At 35.4% G+C, this 19,911-nt stretch overlaps 1 protein-coding gene and 1 pseudogene across 5 annotated transcripts in view; one reads left to right on the top strand and one right to left on the bottom strand.

The window, feature by feature from the left end:
* The window catches only part of Grm8 (glutamate metabotropic receptor 8), a 783,619-nt gene that overhangs the window by 588,431 nt on the left and 175,277 nt on the right, over positions 1–19,911 (top strand). The window lies entirely within an intron of this gene.
* LOC134472679 (pleckstrin homology domain-containing family A member 3-like) lies at positions 17,366–18,360 on the bottom strand (annotated as a pseudogene).

Below are 19,911 nucleotides of genomic sequence, written 5' to 3' on the forward strand. Positions count from 1 at the left end.
GGCCAAAGACTGTCTTTCACTTATTCGTTTTGACATATTCCTGGATTCTTCTGGCAAGAGGGTAGTAGGGTCCCAAGCACTTCCAGTACTGGCTACAATTTCTCTGAAGCAAGACTGTTTGGTTCTTCTAGCCAGTGCTGGCTCAGGATATCTGATGGTGACCATTGGGTGCATTGGTGAAGGGCTGTCTGCTGCTTTTTCCAGCCTGCTTTGGCTCACTGGTGGCTGATGGAGTGCATGCAGGGTCAGGCTTGTCTCTGCCTCCTAGCTGGTTACAGGTGGAGATCTTCAGTGAAGGTTGCTGGAGTGTGCACAGGGCAGGTGGTGGTGGTGCCAGCTGCTGCTTAGGACTGAGCTGGTTAACAGCAGGGAACTCCCACCATGGCTGTTAGAGTATTATGAGGGGATGGCTGCCATTTCCTGGCTGAGCTGGTTACCAGTGGGGCGCCTTGATGGCTGCTGGAATGTATGTGTGAGTGGGGTCAGTCAGAGCAATTTCTACCCTTCCACCCCTAGCTAGGTTCTGTTGGAGGGAGCAGGCTGCAATTCTGGTTCCAGGCTTATCCTGCCTGATTCCAAAATGGCTCCTGGCCAATCACTCTCTCCTGCGGGAGGACTGAACACTCTGCACTAACCAACAGTCATCGCAGTTCTCTGCGTCCCCTGGTCCCCTCCACCACTGTGTCTCTTTGCAGGGGCTTCCTGGTTTGCCAGCCACCACTGTCACCATGACAGGTTCCAACAGCTCCTCTTGCACAGTGGGTTCAGTTCCGGGTAAAGGCACTGCTAGTTACCACTTTCTTCTTGCATATTTTCCTGTTTTTACTCTCTCTGTGGGCTTAAATTCTCATTTTAGATTTTTCCTTGGTCCAGGGGACTCACTTCCTTCCTTCTTGTCTTCCCCCCACAATGCTATATTCCCACATTTGGACTGCTTCTCTCACAGAGGCTGTTTTCTCTGCTGCTTACTGTTCCACAATCGTTCTATGTCTCCACATACTATCTTTTTAAAATTTTTCATTAATAATATCTGTATGTTTCTTGCCAATTCAGGGAGGCTTATTAAAGCACTGACCCTAACTCATTTTTGATTGAACTTCAGAGTGTATTTTACAGATTTATGGACTTTTTTCTTGTCTTGGATTAAGAGCAATAGATGGTCTGTTTGAAACATTTTAGGAAATTGTAACAGATCATTACACCAGGAACAAAGAGAGAAAGTAAACAGATCTGTCTGAAGAAGCTCTGAAAAACTATTCTTTCCATGGCTAACAGAGCACTTGAAAATTATGATTCAAAAGTAAATATTGTTTATATGGTAGTCTTTTGGCAGTGATCAAATCAAGAATAAAGTGGTCAGTATAGCCTCTTAAGATACTATTTATACCAGTTTTCTATACAAACTACTAATAACAACATTAGGATATATTAATCCATACCAGAGAATGAATAACCTTCTTGGTTGGAAGTCATTATACTTTGTGATGACATAATTCCCAGCATTATGTTCTTTTAGTTTTGGGGGAGCATTAATTTGATGTCTTTGTTCTATGTTGCTGTAATATTTGAGAGTTGGTGACTTGTAAATAATAGAGGTGTATTCAGCTCATGGTTCTAGAGATTGGAAGTTCAAGATCCACGACCAAGTGGCTACTTCTAGTAAGAATCGTCTCATGAGTAATACCATTGTGGAAATGGTAGAAAAGCAAAACAGCGGTTTCCTAAACAACTCACCTTCACAGGAATTGATCAAGTGCTACTTGAATGAGCACTCATTCATGACTTCAAGAATTAATGGAGTTCCTAGAATATGATACTAATCCCTCTCAAAGATCTGATCACATCTCAAAGGTCTCATCTTCCAATCTCAGCACAATGTTAATCCAACCCACAAGTTTGGGGAGATGGTGCGAACTATATTCAAGCTGTGGCATGTGAGAAGAAAGATCTACATTTAGCCCAATCAAGGTGTCTCTTATCACCAGTACACACCTAAAATAAGGAGTGTGGAGCTTGGGAGAGAGGAGAACAAAAAGGGAGCTGGAAGGATTTGTGAGTGGGTGGGGCAGAAGAGACTCTATAGGTTTGGAAGATGAAGATGAAAATTTGGCAGGAGGCTGAGAAGATATAATTGGTGAGAAATCAAAGAGCTTCATGTTGAGGTTCAAAACATTCAGAAAATGTATTTGTATAAAGCCTAGTTTATATTTTTATGTATTAGAAAACAAAGCAGGAGAAAAGAAGAGAGAGTTAGGGAAGAAAGGAGAGGGAAGAAGGGGAAGACAAAGAGAAATTTATAGTGCCAGTACTAATGTATATATGCATAAATATGCACAGATATTAGAGTAACTGGTTTCCCTCAAATATCAACCCAGCCCATTGACATTATTATAGGAAAAACGTGTCATGGTTTATGTCAGTGGCCCCAAGCCTCATGCCATTGGGGACTCCACCAAATCTAGCATTTGTGATTGGCTCATTGTCTACCATTTGGGTTGGTGGTGTGAGTGCTGCCTAGGAGTGGAGCCAGCATATGACGTAATGGTGGGAAGATGTCTCTCTCTCTCTTGATGTTGGTGCTTTGCTATTTGCATGGCCATGAATGGCTGCCCTACCATGCCACGCTGTCTTGGAGCCAACTGAGTATGGACTGAAACTTCTTAAATTGTAAGAAAAAAACATTTCCTTCCCTTAGAGTGTCAGGTATTTTGTCTCAGCGATGAGTAAAATGTAACTAACACAACAAGCAATTTTTTTTTCTTTTTCAGTTTGAAACAATGTTTTCTCCTTATTCTCATTTATTATCACAAAACACTGTCCCTCTTGCCCATGATGGAAGGAATTCAGTACCAATCATAAGTACCCTGACCTCTCCTTATATCCCATAAAAGAGAACCCTGGACATTAATTCCATAACAAGCTATCATAGATTCCCATTAATTCTATTGTCACATTATAAAATTTTTAAGAAGTTGTTTTTCTGTGAAATGTAGTCTTCTGATGAGTTAGGCTCTAAGTGAAGCTGTTGGAAAGCTTTCATATCCCACATTCTTCAGCTGCTCTAATATGGCTCATGTGCTCTGGTTATGTGTTAATAATTTTCTGACATCTGAAATAACAGCCCCATTTGAGCCACATGGAGGGCTTTTATCTCAAAGGGATTCAGCTTTAAATACAGATGGGCTTGTCGGCATGGTTTAGATGACATTTTTATAACCTGTAATGTTCTTCAGCAAGATGTGGTTAATGATCCTTCACATCAGCCAGCCAGAGAGCGCTTAGTTCCTGGTGGAAGGTCTCATTCACATCACAGTTTCTGAGTCTACTGAATGCGAAATTATTACTGTGGGGATCAGCTAATGAAAATCTGAAGATTGCTACATTATTCATTTTTGTCCTGATTGGTATTAATCTCAATATTGTGATTTCTGTTTGAAATCTTTCACACTATTATGGCCTGCCCTAATTTGACCTGTTGTTTTGGAACAGCACACTTGCTTGGAGGGAAAGTTATGTCCCCCTAACTGTGCTTGCTCTTGCTTGACTGTAACTTCAAAATGAGCTGGTCCTGCTGGAGACTGGATCCCAAAAGTTTTATGGATCCACTACTAAATTAATGAGACTTACTTTTTAGAAAGTATCATGAAGAGTACAATCAAATTAAAAGATAAGTCTATCAAATATCTGAAAGACACTATCCCCATATCTTTTCCATACTCCCCTTTACATTCTTAGGATGCTTGGCCTCTGGGCTTTTGGACCTTATAATGTTGTAAACACATTCAGTAAATGATTGTTGAGCATCTGCCTTGGGTAAGGCACAATGCACTATGAGGGGAAGCTACACAGCTCATAGTATTCAAGATGTGAGATTATAGATATACTGCATGTTTGGGAAATGCACTTTCATGCAAAATAAAATCAATGCCATAAAGAGAGATGCAAACGAAGTGGTAGAGTTGTTTCCAAATGGCAGGAAAAGTACAAAGATTTGGCAGCTGGACAAGAGCTTTAAAGAAGATATAAGAGTTTGTGAGCAAAAGAAAAGACAAGCTTTCAGGGCTACTTGAATCACTTGAGCAGTTTTGGGTGGGAGGATACTGCCCTTGGGGACTCCACTGTGTAGTTCCAGTAGACCATCTGCCTAGAGTAGATTGTCTTATGACATTCAGAGGCAAGTGAGGCAAACAGGGAGTGAAGCCAGAGTAAAGCGTAAAACTGGGAATGAAAGTGCCTGGAATGTCAGCCAAGCAATATTTACATTTACCTTCTTGACATGGGAAGGAACCAGATGTTTTCAGTCATATGATTTGATGGATACTTTAGAATCATCGTTCCAGTTAATGGAGAATCACACAGGCATATTACAAGCCTGTGACTTAGATCATGTTACAGGGCTTCCAAGTCTGGAAAAAGGGAAAAATATGCAATAAAATATTTAGATGTTGAAGAGTACTTTGTGAAGACGCTTCTATGAATATTCAGAGGTATCTGATATGACATGTTGACTTATTCGTAGGTGCTTTAGTATCTATAAATGCAGCAGAGAAGCAAAATGGGCTAATTTAAAATGCTACCTTAGCAAACACCAGTTATCTGTACTTGACAACCAGTCTTGATCTCTTGACTTTGTCTATAGTGTTCCTTTGCAGCCTGTAGTATTTTCTGCCCATTCTACAACACTTTGCACCTAAAATTCTCCTCCAATACTCTGAGATTTTTAAAAATATTCCTATTTGTTCATATGTCTTATACCATCAGAATCCTGCATTCAGCTAGTGAATAAAATTATTGGTATTTTAACATGTTAGTGAGTCCATCTCTCAGAGAATCCTGTTGAGTTTTACACTTGTGTTTGGCATTCAAATAGTTGTCAACTAGAGGGAATTCTCTACTTTGTGACAGAGTTGTAGGAAGGTAGCTGGAGCCTCTGTGTCACATAAAGTGCATCACATCTGTTTATAGATGTAATTGCCTCTTTTAAGAGCCATGATAGGGAAAAGTAAAGTGTTATTAACTAATGAATTATATTTAGGCAGTATGTTACAACAAAACAGAAAAATAATGTTAGTACATGATAGAAGTTTAGATTCAAAATCTAAATGCCTTACTTACTTTTAAAATATTATAATACTTTCACCTGTTAGAAAAATGTGGCATTTGTTGCTTTTAATTCATACTTCAAAGTATACAGAATTTCTGTGCTGAAAAAGGAGAAATAGGAGGAAAAGGACTAATAACACTTTTGCCAATCACTATCTTTGTGAAGATTTCCATTTCTTATTCAGGTGGTCCCAAGCATGTCTGCACCATCAAACTTCAGGGGAATGATTGTTCATGTTGAATACTCTTGTAATGCAGAAATTATATTCCCTCCTGCTGAAATTTATCCACCTTGAGGCAGATGGTAATGACCACTTGAAAGAGCATAGACCACTATAAACAGATTAGGACAAGAAGTGACACAGATTATGGGAAACTTCCAGGGACTTCAAGGCAGCTAGAATATAATTACCCAAATTAAATTTGGCCTAAACAACAGGCTAATGCTTCTTCTCTAGCTACATGTTTCAGGGAAACATTAATGTTCTACACTGTAGTTTTCTGAGCAAGAGAAACACGAATTTTTGGGAAAAAGCAACTGTTTGTAAGCCATGTTTGTATTTTTTTATTCCCCTCCCCCACACTGGATATTGAACTCAGGGACTGCACACAACAACATTCTCAGCCCTTATTTACTTATTTAGTTTTAAATCTTGAGACAAGGTCTCACTGTGTCACTAAACTGCTCATGCTGGGCTGGGCTGGAATTCATGATCCTCCTGCTTTAGTCTCTAAAAGTGTTGGGATTTATGTGTGCCATCAGGCCTGGCTTTGTATTTTGATTGTTTTGTATAATCCATTAATTATGTATGTATATGTTTGTTTTTCACTTTAGTTTGTGGTAGAATAGACAAAACAAAAGTTAGCATTTTAATCATCTTTAAGTTCAGTGTCATTATGAGCACTCATGTTCAACAAGCTATTACTACTATATCTCTAGAGGAAATCTTTTTGTTTCCAATCATTTTTGTGTATATGATTCTGTATTCTTGAGGAACCATGGGTTTTTTCCTTTTAATACTGTGTTTCTTTTGTCTATCACAACTTCTCCCTATTGCATAAATTGTATAACTATTTAAAAATATTTTTTCAACTCAAAATGTATTTACTCTCACATTATCCACGAATCAGAAGCAGACATCTCAATTTAAAAACACAAGGAATGGGGATGCTTGACCTCTCCTGAACCAGTTGCTACTGCTGCCTTTATGAACCAGCTCTAATTGCAGCAATTCCTAGTCTACAGTGTTCAGCTGACATCCTCATGCATCAAATTAGCTTCGGTGTGGATGCTGCAAAAGGACTACTGTGTCTTGCCATGACTTTGAATTTTAATCCTCTCAAATGGTTTAAAGTGCATTTATTCATTAACCAACAAATTCCTAGTTTTGAATATTTTGCTGTGCCACACAAATGCACTGAGAGAGAAAGCTGCATCTCACCTATGTGAGAAGGGACCAGCACAGTAAGTGAACATGGTGTTCTCTGGGAAAGGTTTTGGAAGGGAGATGAGCACATGGATGGACAAAGGGTGCTCATCTCCATCAGTTGTGCTATTCATTTCATCAATCACAATCAAATGGTATCAGTGAACTTCTTCATATCATATTTCCTTTGAGTTTTGAAATGAAGGAATTGATTTCCCTGAAATAATGTTTTCATAAGCACACTATTTTCTAAAGATTTGAGATGATTTAACATTATCATGAAGCTCCTTTATGAATAATTCAGGTGTCTATAGAATTTAGGTTCCTTATCAATCTGGTTTAGATGTGGAGGTGAAAGCTATCTTTAGTAATGTCATAAACGTACAGGGCTTGATCTGTAGGTTCTTCTGCTCATACTGGGATCTTCACAGTGCAGAGGTTAATGGAAATGTACATACTTTGAATGCACTCTGGTCCCACTGAGTCAGAGTATGCTTTCTGAAACTTTCCTGAATGATTTGTGTACAAGTTAAGTACCATAAATAGGCCAGAAAGCAAAATTTGTGTGTGTATGCATTTATTTGTAACCTAGAATAATTCCTAAATATTTTTTTGTATTATATAAATATCAACAGTTTCTCAAGGCACTATTTAGATATGAAATTCCTAAAAAGAAATTATCTGCATCAGAATTTTATATATTTGTGCCCTATGACACAGTCAATCCAGTTGAAAAAATTAAAAAAGAAAATTGATCATTGTATAAAGATATAAATGTGAGATATAAATAATTTTGCTATAAATCAAATTATAGGTAAAAAGGATTGATGCAGTACATTATGATACATATGTAAAAGGAATTATGTATAGCCAATAAAGTTACATTAGTGAGCTTATGTATTCATATAGAGTTTTCCACATAAAATTATATTGATAATTGGAAATGGAAAGTTTCAAAGCTGGGTGGAAAGTATGTTCTTATTTTAAATTATATCACTTCAGATATAATTAGAAAGAATATCAATCACACAATAACCAGGCTTGTCATTAATGAAAATAAATATCTTCTTTGTTTTTTTATTCTTTATTTTTAGTATACCACTTCATCTGATTTTCTTTACCATAAATATGAATATGTCTATAATAGATAAGGTTAAAATTAAAGTTTAAATATTTTAAAATTAAGATTCTCTATGTTTAATATATTCAACTTCTTTCTTGTGATATTTGGTAAGATTTTGCTTCTTCTATTTTCCATAGCAAAGATGAAAAATTATGAGTTAAGCATTAAAAGCAATAAACAGGTGAAACATATATAATTTAATGTTGACCCTTAGACACTGTTTTCTTGTGATAGTACACAATAAACTAGGATGTGAATTAAGAAAGATTAACATTACTTTTTCCTAATAAGGTATTCTGATTATTGGTTATTATTAGGTAAAACTGCAGTGTATTCTTTAGATATGACATGATTATTTCAGCAACATCACTATTGATATGGTAAAGAATATTAAAAACTAGCTAAATACAATGAGGGATGAACAAATAGAAATAAATTTAAAATGTTATATATTGCTGAAATATAAAAGGCCATGTGACATTTTGAATTATTACATATTTGCTGTTTTCCCTAATTTCCCATTGTATTTTAATGTTGTTAGGTTATAAGAACAAACTAATAATGAAGCAACTAATAGATTTAAATAGAATTCTTTCAAACTTTCAGATAACAGAAAAAAAAAATATAGTAACTTGGGCCTCTGAGTTTTTGTTTTCTTCAGGCAAATCTGCTTAGCAGAACCTTGCTGCCTGCTATGTATTATATATACTATTCTCTTAGGCTATTCCCAGGATTTTAAAATCCACAGTATATATTTTATGTAAGCTTTTGAGGATGCTTTAGTCATAAAAATGCTTCTTTCAACTTTAGAGAACTAAATTTTAGAAGGCCCTTAAATCAGAAAGCATAAAACATTTGGCAATTTCAAAGCAAGGGAGAAAAAACTTCATAAAAATTCCAATGAATATATTTTATTATTTTTAGACATTCATTTCAGACCATGTAGGGAATTACCTTGTTAAATCAAAAAAAAATATTTATAGTGCCATCTCCATTAACCTGGGGTAGCAACTTTCTAAATGATGAATGTTACTGGTTTTATTAGTGAATATTTGACATGTGAATGCTTGTATGTATTTAGGAAATGTAATAGTGTTTCAAGAAAGCAGTACATTTATGATGGTTCAGTTGAGTCATATTAGTCTGGCATTCTATTACATTTATCTGTGAGCCATGTGGGTGCCAGTGCAATGCCAAACATCAAGCTTCCTCTTTCAATGTAGGACAAGTAACCACATGTGACATGTATGCATCAGGATACGATTCTTTGCTTACTGATGTTAATTCTAGAAATATACCAAAGTTTTTAAGTAGAGGCAGATACAAGTGTGAGAGTTATACAGAAAACTGAAAAAAAATACTCAAGAGAATTCAGTGTAAAAATGATACTAATTTTGGAAGAACATATTCTGTGGATATGCTCAATTTTAGTTTTCTCACAGGAATATACAATTGCATTAAACTTCCATTAAACTTAGACTCCAACAGTAGGCAAAAATCTCAGGGTCATGAGGGCTTAATGCTTTTGTTTGTTACATTTTCTTAAATGTGGTTAGATTCTGGGATCAATTTCTCAATTAGCCGAACATAGAGAGATATTGAGAAAGCTGAAATTAATCACCAATATGAACAGAAATAGCTATAGGGCAGTAACTTCTTTCAATTGGGAATTCATGTTGACAAAAACAAAATGTCAACTTGGTTAATTGTTTTTACACTACAGCAAATCAATGGGAAAAGAGATGAAATTGATTTTTTAGTTAATTATTCAAATGAACAAAATTTTTGATTTAAAAATTATTGATTTATTCCACTTTCAGAGACATGGCACTGAGGAATGAAGCCTGTAAGAATTATTGACAACATAACACTTTTTAGACTCTTCCGTCATTTCATCCTTTAGTCACCTTATTCTGCCCAGAAGAATAAACACAAGGCAGCAGTTCCTTAATGATCACCCAAGTATGGGAAGCTTGATTCCAAAACGTTTTGAAACTAGAGATATTTTCCTTCGTGTGGTTGTCTGCTCATGAGTCTTTCACACAGAATTTTAAACAATAAACTTACTTATTTGTTTTTGTTAGTACATGTTTTCAGTACATAGTAATTATGTTCACGTGGGGCAGGTGCATGTATGTAACATATCTCAGTTCCTTTCCTCCCTCCTTCCAGCCCCCTTTCAGTTTTCCAGCATCAGATCCATGTATTTATCTCACAAGGCTTTCTAAGGTTAATTAGCATACATACAAATCGAAAACTAGATTAATAGACCAAAGGATATATAGCACAGGGAAGACAATTGTATTAAATCAAGGTACACTTCTAGGTACATTGAACACACTGGATTACATAAGCTGGTTTTCTTCTTTTTCCTATTATCTATCATATATATCCTCTCTCTATATATTTTTTTTTCACAAAGAGCCTGAGTGTGTCTATATATTCTTCTAATTACCCTAAATTCCTTAGTATTTTTCTAAGTCAGAATGACAATAATTAGTCCATTTAACATCATATATATATATATATATATATATAGAGAGAGAGAGAGAGAGAGAGAGAGAGAGAAAGAGAGAGATGGAGGGAGAGTTATATTTAGAACTACATATTTATGTAATTACCAAATACATGGTAAAAGAAATCATACGATATTTAAGCTTCTGAAACTGAGTTACTTCACTTAATGTTATGGTCTCAAAATGCACCCATTTTTCTATAAATAACTCAGGTTTATCCTTCTTTATGAAGTAGTAATAGTCCATTGTATATAAACATTTCATTTATAAATCTGTTTATTTGTAGATGGACATACAAGCTGTTTCCAGGATTTAGTTATTATGAATTTTGCTGCTATAAACATACCTGTGGATACATTGTTGTGGTATGATATCTTTAACTTTTTGGGAAATGCCAAGAAGAGCAATAAATGGGTCAAATGAAATTTCTATGTTTAGTGATTTTGAGGAATCTCGATATATATATATATATATATATATATATATATATATACCTCATATATTCTCTCTATATATATAGAATATATGAAGAATATTGGTTGTATTGGCTTAAAATCTAACCAACTATGGAGAAAGATTTTGTTCTCCATACAGCCTCACCAGCATTTGCTATTAGTTGTTTTTTTTGAAGAGGTTATTATTTCTGGGGTGAGATGGAATCTCAGAACTGTTTTAATTTGTTTCAAAATGGCCAGAGATAATGTATTTGTTTATCAGAGAAATGTCTATTCATATCACCTATCCATTTTTTAAACTGAATCCTTAAATTTTGGAAGAAGTTTAATTATTTTTTTTTAGTACTGGGGATTGAACTCATAACCTCCTGCTTGCTTATGCCACTGAGCTAAATAACTGGCCCCTGAAGTCTAATTTTTTAAAGTTCTTTATATATTTTAGGTATTAGTGTTTTGTCTAAGGAAAGTTAGCAAATTTTTTCCATTTTGTAAGTTGAATCTCACTAACATCCTACTACTAAAAGTCAACATTGCCATGGGTGCTTTGAAGATAAAATTGTTAATATCTCTTAGATGATCTCTAAGTACACTCATATTTCTGCATATGTACAATAAGTAGTAATTAATAAGGATTTAGTAAGTTTGCTAGTGTTGTTGATGGTATGACATAGGGATGATGATGTACAACTCCCTGAAATGCCAGGAAGACCAGGAGAAAAGGTGAATGGTAGTTTGTTTCCAGGGATCTAGAAGGACTAGGCTAGGTTGGAGCACACTCTACTAAAGTAATTTTGAGTTTTGAGGCTGTATCAAATATGAGAGACAGATCTGTATAGGAGTTCAGTCAAGACCGAGATTAAACAGTCTAGAACTAAGTTTTGTAATGCAAAGAAAATAAAGAAGTGAGAAACCAAGATGCACAGCCTGGGGAGTCAGGAACCAATTCGGTTGATGAATGAGAAATAGGAAGAGGCCAAACTCAGAGAATTTACACGGTGAGGGCAGATATTTTTTTGTCATTTATTTTCTGCAGTGCTCGAAACATGGATATAGGGATGATCAGAGAAATTTTTTAAAAAGCCTGCTAGTGATGGCCTGGGAATGTATTTTTGCATATAAATTTACCAATTATGTTAAAACACTTCTAATTACTCTAAATTCCTTAGTTTTAAAAAATCTAGTGTATTTTTTAAGCCAGAATGTTAGAATGACAAGAGTTTGTTCATCTAATAATTATGTATATCCCCTATTTAAAGTAAAATTAATGAATTTATTCCTAATTGAAACTAGCTTCTATGTAGCATTTCCATGTAGACTAATAAATAATAGACTGAAAAACCTATCAACATAAATTTAAAATTTAGAACTCTGTTTTAACATAAGTATTGTTTTCTGCATTGTGCTACATATAATAGAAAATATGAGAAATTGTTCTCATTTAACTGGCAAAACATTTGCGCTGAGGTAGTTGGTTCATATAAACTTCATATGTATTCTACATTTATTGAAGGGAACTTTTAACCCACAATGAATTATTGTTTATATCTACTGAAATATTACTTTTGCTTTCCAAATGACTTATTGTTATAAAACTATTTAAACGTCTATGAAACTTAAATTTCAATTATATGAGAAAAATAGTGAAATAAAAACCAGCTCAAACAGACATTGTTTCATTTTAATTAAAAATATTTGGCATCAAAGTGGTCCAAATATTTTATGATTGCAGATGCAGACCAAGAGTGTATAATATTAATACCTACAGGAACAGCTCTAGTGGCAGCCCCCAATCACTGAACATGTGTTTCTCTATACTTTTTCTCCTTCATTCTTTCATTTCTCTTTCCCTCCTATTTTCCCTTCCTTCCTTCCTTCCTTCCTTCCTTCCTTCCTTCCTTCCTTCTTCCTTCCTTCCTTTCTTCCTCTCTCCTTCCTTTCCTTCCTTCCTTTTGGTGGTGACATGTGTTAGTCACAAATGCAGGCATACGTTTTGAAGTTTTCTCAGAGAGGAGTCATCTGATTGACCTGAACTGAACTCATTAGTGAATTCTATTTTTTTTTCAAAGAACCAGAATGACAGAACCAGGTTCTTCAGTTAGCAGACTCTGAGAACTGTTTCTTCTGTGTGCTACAATCTGTGTATATTAACCATTTACAGAACATGTATTAGTTACCAAAAATACCTTCTCTTGTTCTTTCTCCTAGATTTCCTATCTTTCTTACAGATTAAATCAAACACATAAGTTGCTTATGTCCTTAAAAAAATCATCTATTACAGGAAGTAAAACAAAGAAGAAAATGTAGACCAATTTTATTTCCCTAACAAAATTGAGAGTGCTTATCTTTAGTGCTTATCATATATATATATATATATATATATATATATATATATATCCACAGCATCTATCATGTATTTTATTCACTCATTTACTATTATACATGCATCACATAATAATGAGATCTGTTTATATTTACTTCTAAATATTTTACTGAGGCATAATTCACATATCATAACATTCACCATCTTTTGTTTTCATTAGCATGTTTGCAGCACATGTAGGTAACAGTCATTTTGGGGAGAGGATACATGTATATAACACAGCTTGCTATTTTTTAATGTGCTTCGCCTTCTTTCCTACCTCCCTCCTCTAAATCCTCTTTGCATATTTTCATTCCTGTTGATGTTAATCTTGGCTCATGTTTGTAACATTCAATGTTTACATTTATTGAGTGAAGTACTCAGTGCTTGTAAGAGCTGACGGGTGGGAAAGATTTAATGCAGGACACAGAAACATACAAGACTGGCTTAAGATGGCTGCTCACAGAGTCCAGTGTGGACAATCTGTATGCATGCTAGTGATACGAAGAAGGATGCACCTGAAGGCTGAGGCCAGATCAATGTCCTCTAGGAGTCAACATCAGGAGGCCAAAAGACGCAGGGTTAAATACTGAGGGGTCTGCACCAGGGGGTTGAAAGATTGGTGCTAGAAGCTAAAGGACCTGTGCTGAGAACAGGAGAACACACACCAAGGAAAGGCAAAGACCGGAGCTCCTCTTCCGGCTCCTTACAGCAGCCATCCTTGCTGAATGCGAGCATCAGACCTCTTCCAAAGAGAACAGCTGAAGTTCTCTGAGGGAAATCAGCTGCAGCAAAACTCCTCCAAAGAAAAGCAGCTGTAATTATTCCCTCCCATAATCCTTTTATACCATTTGGAAAACAAATCTCCTTAAAGTGGTTCTTCTGCACCCAGAATCCTGCTGATTCAAATCAGCTGAGAATTCTCCACTCAAGTTTACAACTAATCAATCAACAACAACATGGAGGTTAACAGGTTCACTGACATGACTTATTTTTATTCTGTTTATTTCCCCTTTCCCTCTCCTCTCTTCTAACCCTTGGCTTCTTGTACCCATGCCAACTTGCAAAAGATATATCCCCTTATCTTTTTTCTAACTAGCTATTATTATGTGCTTTTTTAACCTGGTTTAAAAGCTATTACTCAAATAAGAGATATAATATGGTATTTAATGTTGTTTGTCTAATTTATTTCACTCAACATTATGTTTTTCAAGTGCACCTATTTTTTCAAAGGTCTCAAATGTGTCCTTCTTTATAGGCATGTAGTATTCCATTATGTATAGATACCACATTTTCTTTACCCAATCATCTATTAACGGGCATAGAGACTGCTTCCAGGACTTAACTGTTGTGAATTGTGCTGTTGTAAGATTGGTATGCATGCATTGCTGTAGTATGATGTCTTTCGCTCTCTGGGGAAGATACCTAGAAGGATTATATGGAATTGACAATTTCTGTTCTTTGAGAAATCGCCATACTGATTTCCATAATGATTGTACTAGTTTACATTCTCACCAACAATATAAAAGAGTTCCTTCTTAGTTGCAGCTGTGCCAGCATTCATTGTCTTTGGATTTCTTTATAACTGCCATTCTTTCTGGTAGAAGAGGAAATCCTAGCAATGTTTTAATTTGCCTTTCTATAATGGCCAAAGATGGTGAACATTTTTCACATAGTTGTTGATCTTTTGTTTTATTCTTCTAGGAAGTGTTTGTTCATTTTACTCGATCATTTCTTACCTGGGTCTTTTATTTTAGGTGATTTAATTTTTTTGAGTTCTTTATATATGCTAGTTATTAGTCCTCTTGCTGAAGATTAGGTGGCAATTTTTCCCCATTCTATAGGTTATCCCTTTACTAACTGATCCCTTTCCAGTGCAGAATTTCTAACCTTTGCTGTAACCCCTTTTTATTAATTCTTATTATTATTTTTTGTGCAGAATGAATGTTCTGTTTAGGAAACCCTTGCTTACACTTCTGACTTCAAATGATTTACTTATTTCGTCTTCCACTAGTTTCAGTATTTCTGTTTTAATGTTTAGGTATTTGGCCCATTTTGATTTTTAATTTAGTACATCATGAGACAAATGAATCCAAGTTCCCTTTGTAAATGGACACTCAGTTTTCCCAGCCAACTTGTTGAATAGGCTGTCTTTCCTCTGATAATACGTTTTTGGCCACTTTATAAAAGATCAATTGGTTATATGTGTATCTGTTACATTTTCTATTTTTTCTTTGCATTTCTACGTTTCCTTTCTATTGTGTAATTGTATGTGTCATTATTTATCTGTGTCTTGATTGATACTTTATATTGTTTTCCTATTTTCAAAACACAAGATTTTAATATTTATTTACATTTAGAAGGTGAAACATTTTCCATTACAATGGTTCTGCGGACATTTTTGTACACACCTTTATATAGCTGTCCTTCTGATTTCTCATAAATGTTTATTACTGGGTCAAAGAATAAGTGTATTTTTTTCCGGGATGGTTGCATTGATTTTAGTTTTTAACAGCACAGAATAAAAGCACTAGTTTTACCCCTATTTCGCCTGTGTTTAATCTGAGATAAAAGTTGAACATTTTCATCTCACTAATATGTTGTTAGAGGCCATGTTTATATTATTACTGAAATTGAATGAATTTTCTTTTTAAAATTTTCTCCTCATTTCCACAATTTTATGGGGCTACATATTTATTATTTTCCAAATAACTGTGTATATTAATCCAAACTGCTACTTTTCTCTAGTTTTTTAATTTCAAAAAAACAGGATAAAACAGAAAAGGATAAAAGTGATACAGAATTTCAAAACAAAATAATAGGAAATTAACACTAGTTAATATATTGCTTATTATCTTTAATATAGTTGCTCAGATTACAAGATTTAGTCATAAAAAATTATGAAAACTCAAAACAATGAAAACACAAACTGTTTTTGATGAACAGAGATTGATAGTATCATTATTTATCTTGTATATGTATACATGCACATGCATACACATACACAGATATACACACACTCATATATACACACACACATACTATCTTCTTTTTTTACTCCTTTCCCCTGTTGCAGTTGTTCTTTCCCTTTTAGCATTCTTTCCTTTTCATTCTCACTATGAATGTATTTTAGATGTTATGTGGTGTTTTTATACAATGGAGTATTAGTAAGCTTTAAACAAGGATGAACTTGAGACTTTTATGGGTAAATGGATGCAGCTTGAGACTATACTCATAAGTGAAATAAATCACACTTGCATGTCTAAATATCATATTTTCTCTTTAGTGTAAAGCAAAAAAAAAAAAAACCAGAAGCAGTAAATAAAATCTCTAGGTTGATTTTTTTGAATGCAAAAACTATCATATTTATTAAACATATCATTAACTAAAAACACCAAGTCTATTTGTTTTAAAGTGCTGTCAATCCAAAACCTTAGACAAAACCATTTTTAGACAAAATCAATTTTAAAAAACAGATTATAAGACAAACACTGGTAATAGATATGGACAGCACTACCAAACTATACTATTTGTTCTTTAACTATATAATGCCATTCTCATTGATATGTAATAGTCACCTTGAAGAACATATTCATAAACAAACAGTCTCTAGATATTCCAAAGAGCTGCAAACAATATCTTACAATAGCAGCTTAATGACTATGTTAGGAAAGGAAAAAAAAGAACTAAAATCTTTTTTCATTGAAAGTAGTTTATTTCTCTGGTTTAAGTTTATTTCTCTGGCAAGGTCACAACTTTAACCTCCATCATAGTATAATGTAAATAACCGTGTATACACATTTTAAATTTGATAGGTAATGAAAGTTAGAGCACAATCAGCTTTTGATGCAACAAGGAAAAAATAAATACATAATTAAATATTTTCACCCAATTTGATATTGACAAATAAGTAGTATCAATTTCACATGTGAAAGACAGCAAATCTATTTTTTGAAAAAATTTCAATATACTGTGGTATTTGGGCTAAAGATATGAGGCATGTCAAATGTTTTCTTTTTGCCCAAAGGAGTATAATACAGTCACCATCATGCTGCTATCATATTTCATTTTAAACTGGAGTAAAGTGACCTTTTGGTCCATGGCACAAGTTACATATATCATACTTCTGTCAAACTGAAATGTTGTAAGATTTCTTGTTTATAAACTACAATCCACACTTACTATGCTATCAGTCCCTCACAGCTCTTTAGAAAAATATCCACATTTGTCTTATGGATGTCAAAATATTATACTATCATTTGTTTAAAAAAAGAGATGCACATTCATACAGTGAAGTTATTAGGAAAATATTCATGCAAATAAACTATTTAAAGATTAAATACACTTCAAAAGTATGTGAGTATTTTTGTTTGTCTGTTTCACAATATTCTGTGAAGTGCAAGTAATCCTAAGTAAAGGGAACACAAGTGTAATTACAGCAGCATTTGCATAGCAATATTTAGAGGAAGTAGGACATTATAGTTTCCTCAGGTAGGGAAGGATGGAAGAGGATCTTGTGATTCAGATTTCTTTTTGCCCATAAATTTGCTTTCCTCAGGAGTGGCTGCTGATGCCAAATCTCCATTAAGTGTATTTCTTAACCAGTGAACAGGTCTGTCTGGGTCTGTCTGGGTCATTATGTCAAGAGTCTACATCTGAGTAGGTACTTTGATGTCCCTGGTAGAGCTGGTGAAGTAGAGAGCCTGATTCTTCCATAGAGTAGCTGCTCCTCTCTGAACTGCAAGAACCAGGGTGGCTGACAAAACATTTCATCATTTGAACAGGAGATGGTGACACAGGAGAAACCAAAGAGTCTGCACGTGAAAGCTGAAACATCTGAGGCTTAAACTTGGCATTTGCATCCTCACACATTCCTCGTGCATTGTGAGGAATGTACTACACGAAGCACTAAGTAGGGACGAGCTTCATTCATGTTCTCTGCGCTGGGAGATGAATGGATCTTACTATAGTGAACAAATTTCTGGGTTGTGTGAACTTGTCGCATTAAGAGGTCACAGTAGAAACGACGTTCAGACATTTTGGTTTTCAGAGATTCACTGGTTTCACTCATTTTATTTTCTCTTTTTGTTCTAGTATTAGTCAAACATGCTTTGGAGCATCCCAGAGCAACCAGCCACCACTGCCTTTCAGCTGCCTTCATGTAGAAATGTTGCTTTCCTGGAATGATTAATTCCATTCTTGTGTTGTCTGCTGAATGAACTTTAATTTCACAGACTTCCATCTTTATGCTTTCTGTCTCCCTTCGGCAAACGCTGTCCTGTGAATCATAGCAGGATAGGATTCCTTTACCTAAAACAAACCAGCGAGTCTGCCTACCTGTGAGATGGTTGTTCCTCTTGTATAGAACACCCTCCATGCTTCAGAGCCCGGAGCCATGCATCCTCCTGTCCCTGTCCCGGTGCTGGCCATGGTGGAGGAGTCACAGGCAGGAATGCTGCCTGGATTGGGCCTCCCCACACACCCAGACTCCTCCATGTACCACTGTGCCACCCTCCCCCTTTCCTCTCCCCTCTAGCCTGGACAGGAGGACAAATGGGATGCTCAAAAGCCAGGACAATGAGTGCAGTGTGCAGCTCTGGAACCAACAGCTGCATGCTCACACATCCCCGGTCACCTCTGTGGCAGTGAGTGTGGCTGCAGTGGTGGTGAGATCAGGACTGTAGCCACCGTTGGCTCACACTCTTAGTTGATTTTTAAAAATTATTTGTTTTATGAAAGCCAAGATTTTAATTATTTATGTTAAAATGATTTATCTTTGGTACTTTCTTGTTCCTGGGACAAAATACCAGACATCCACTCATTAAAGAAGGAAAAGATTTTTGCAGCTGTTTGTAGAGTTTCAGTTCATAGCCAGCTGGCTCTGAGGCAAGGTGGCCTGGCAGAGGAAAAACATACAGTGGTGTGGCAGGCTGAGGCAGCATGGGCTCTAGGGAGTAGAAAGGATATATGCTTCCAGATCTTACCCCAGTGATCCACCCTTAATAATCACCAATTGTTTCCTTGATATTTTAGATTTGGCATCATGCATAGAAACTATTTGTGTGTGCATGTGTGTGTGTCCATATGTTTAGTCTCAGCCACATCCTCCAGGTATTGAAATACATTGTTATTCATTAAGTAGTACTCTATAATTGCAATGCTAAATTTCTCTTTGACTAAATAATTTAGTAAAATTACTCTTAATTGCTTTTGCTAAATCTTTAGAGTATATTGATTTTTTCCACCTCAATGTTATTTATTTATTTAAAAATTCTATTCAGGCTGCCATTGGGGAACCTTCCTGCTGGTAACCAGCACAGGCTAGGAATAGCAGCCAGCCAAGCCCCCACCAACTTTGGAGAAGTCTTAGTGAGTGTAGCTGCATGGGTCCAGAGAAGCCTATCCCGTTCCCCACTGCCTACCTGGGAACTGGGTCTTAGAGAAACCCAGGTGCTTAGCCCATTCCCCCACACCACAGACTGGCAGCCAATGCGGGAAGAGCCTGACCCCACAACTGACTTGTCTGGAAGAACCAGGAAATGTCAAGACCACAAAACAAAATGCAATCTAAGACATCCAGCCTATGCAGAACAAGTCCAAGAGATGTAGGCATAGAAGAAATTAGAATTCTCACACATGAAATTTCTGAAATGATAGCAACCAAAGTCAAGAAACAACTTCATGAGGATGCAAAGTAATCAGATCACAAATAATATCTCAGATAAAAGAAGAAATGACAACCATAGTGAAACAACTGCTGAGCATATCTAAAGAAGATGTAAATAATTAAAAGAGGAGCATAGAAATGAACAATATAGGAAAGAATTAGAATGCATGAAACATATTCAAAGAGATATCCAAGAAATTAAAAACTCCATTGAAAGCTGGCAAGACCACCTGAATGAAACTGGATAGACTTTCTAATTAG

This window comes from Cavia porcellus, unplaced genomic scaffold (assembly GCF_034190915.1).
Source record: "Cavia porcellus strain 051 isolate PalLab524CR breed Dunkin Hartley unplaced genomic scaffold, mCavPor4.1 scaffold_2, whole genome shotgun sequence".
Classification (NCBI taxonomy): domain Eukaryota; kingdom Metazoa; phylum Chordata; class Mammalia; order Rodentia; family Caviidae; genus Cavia; species Cavia porcellus.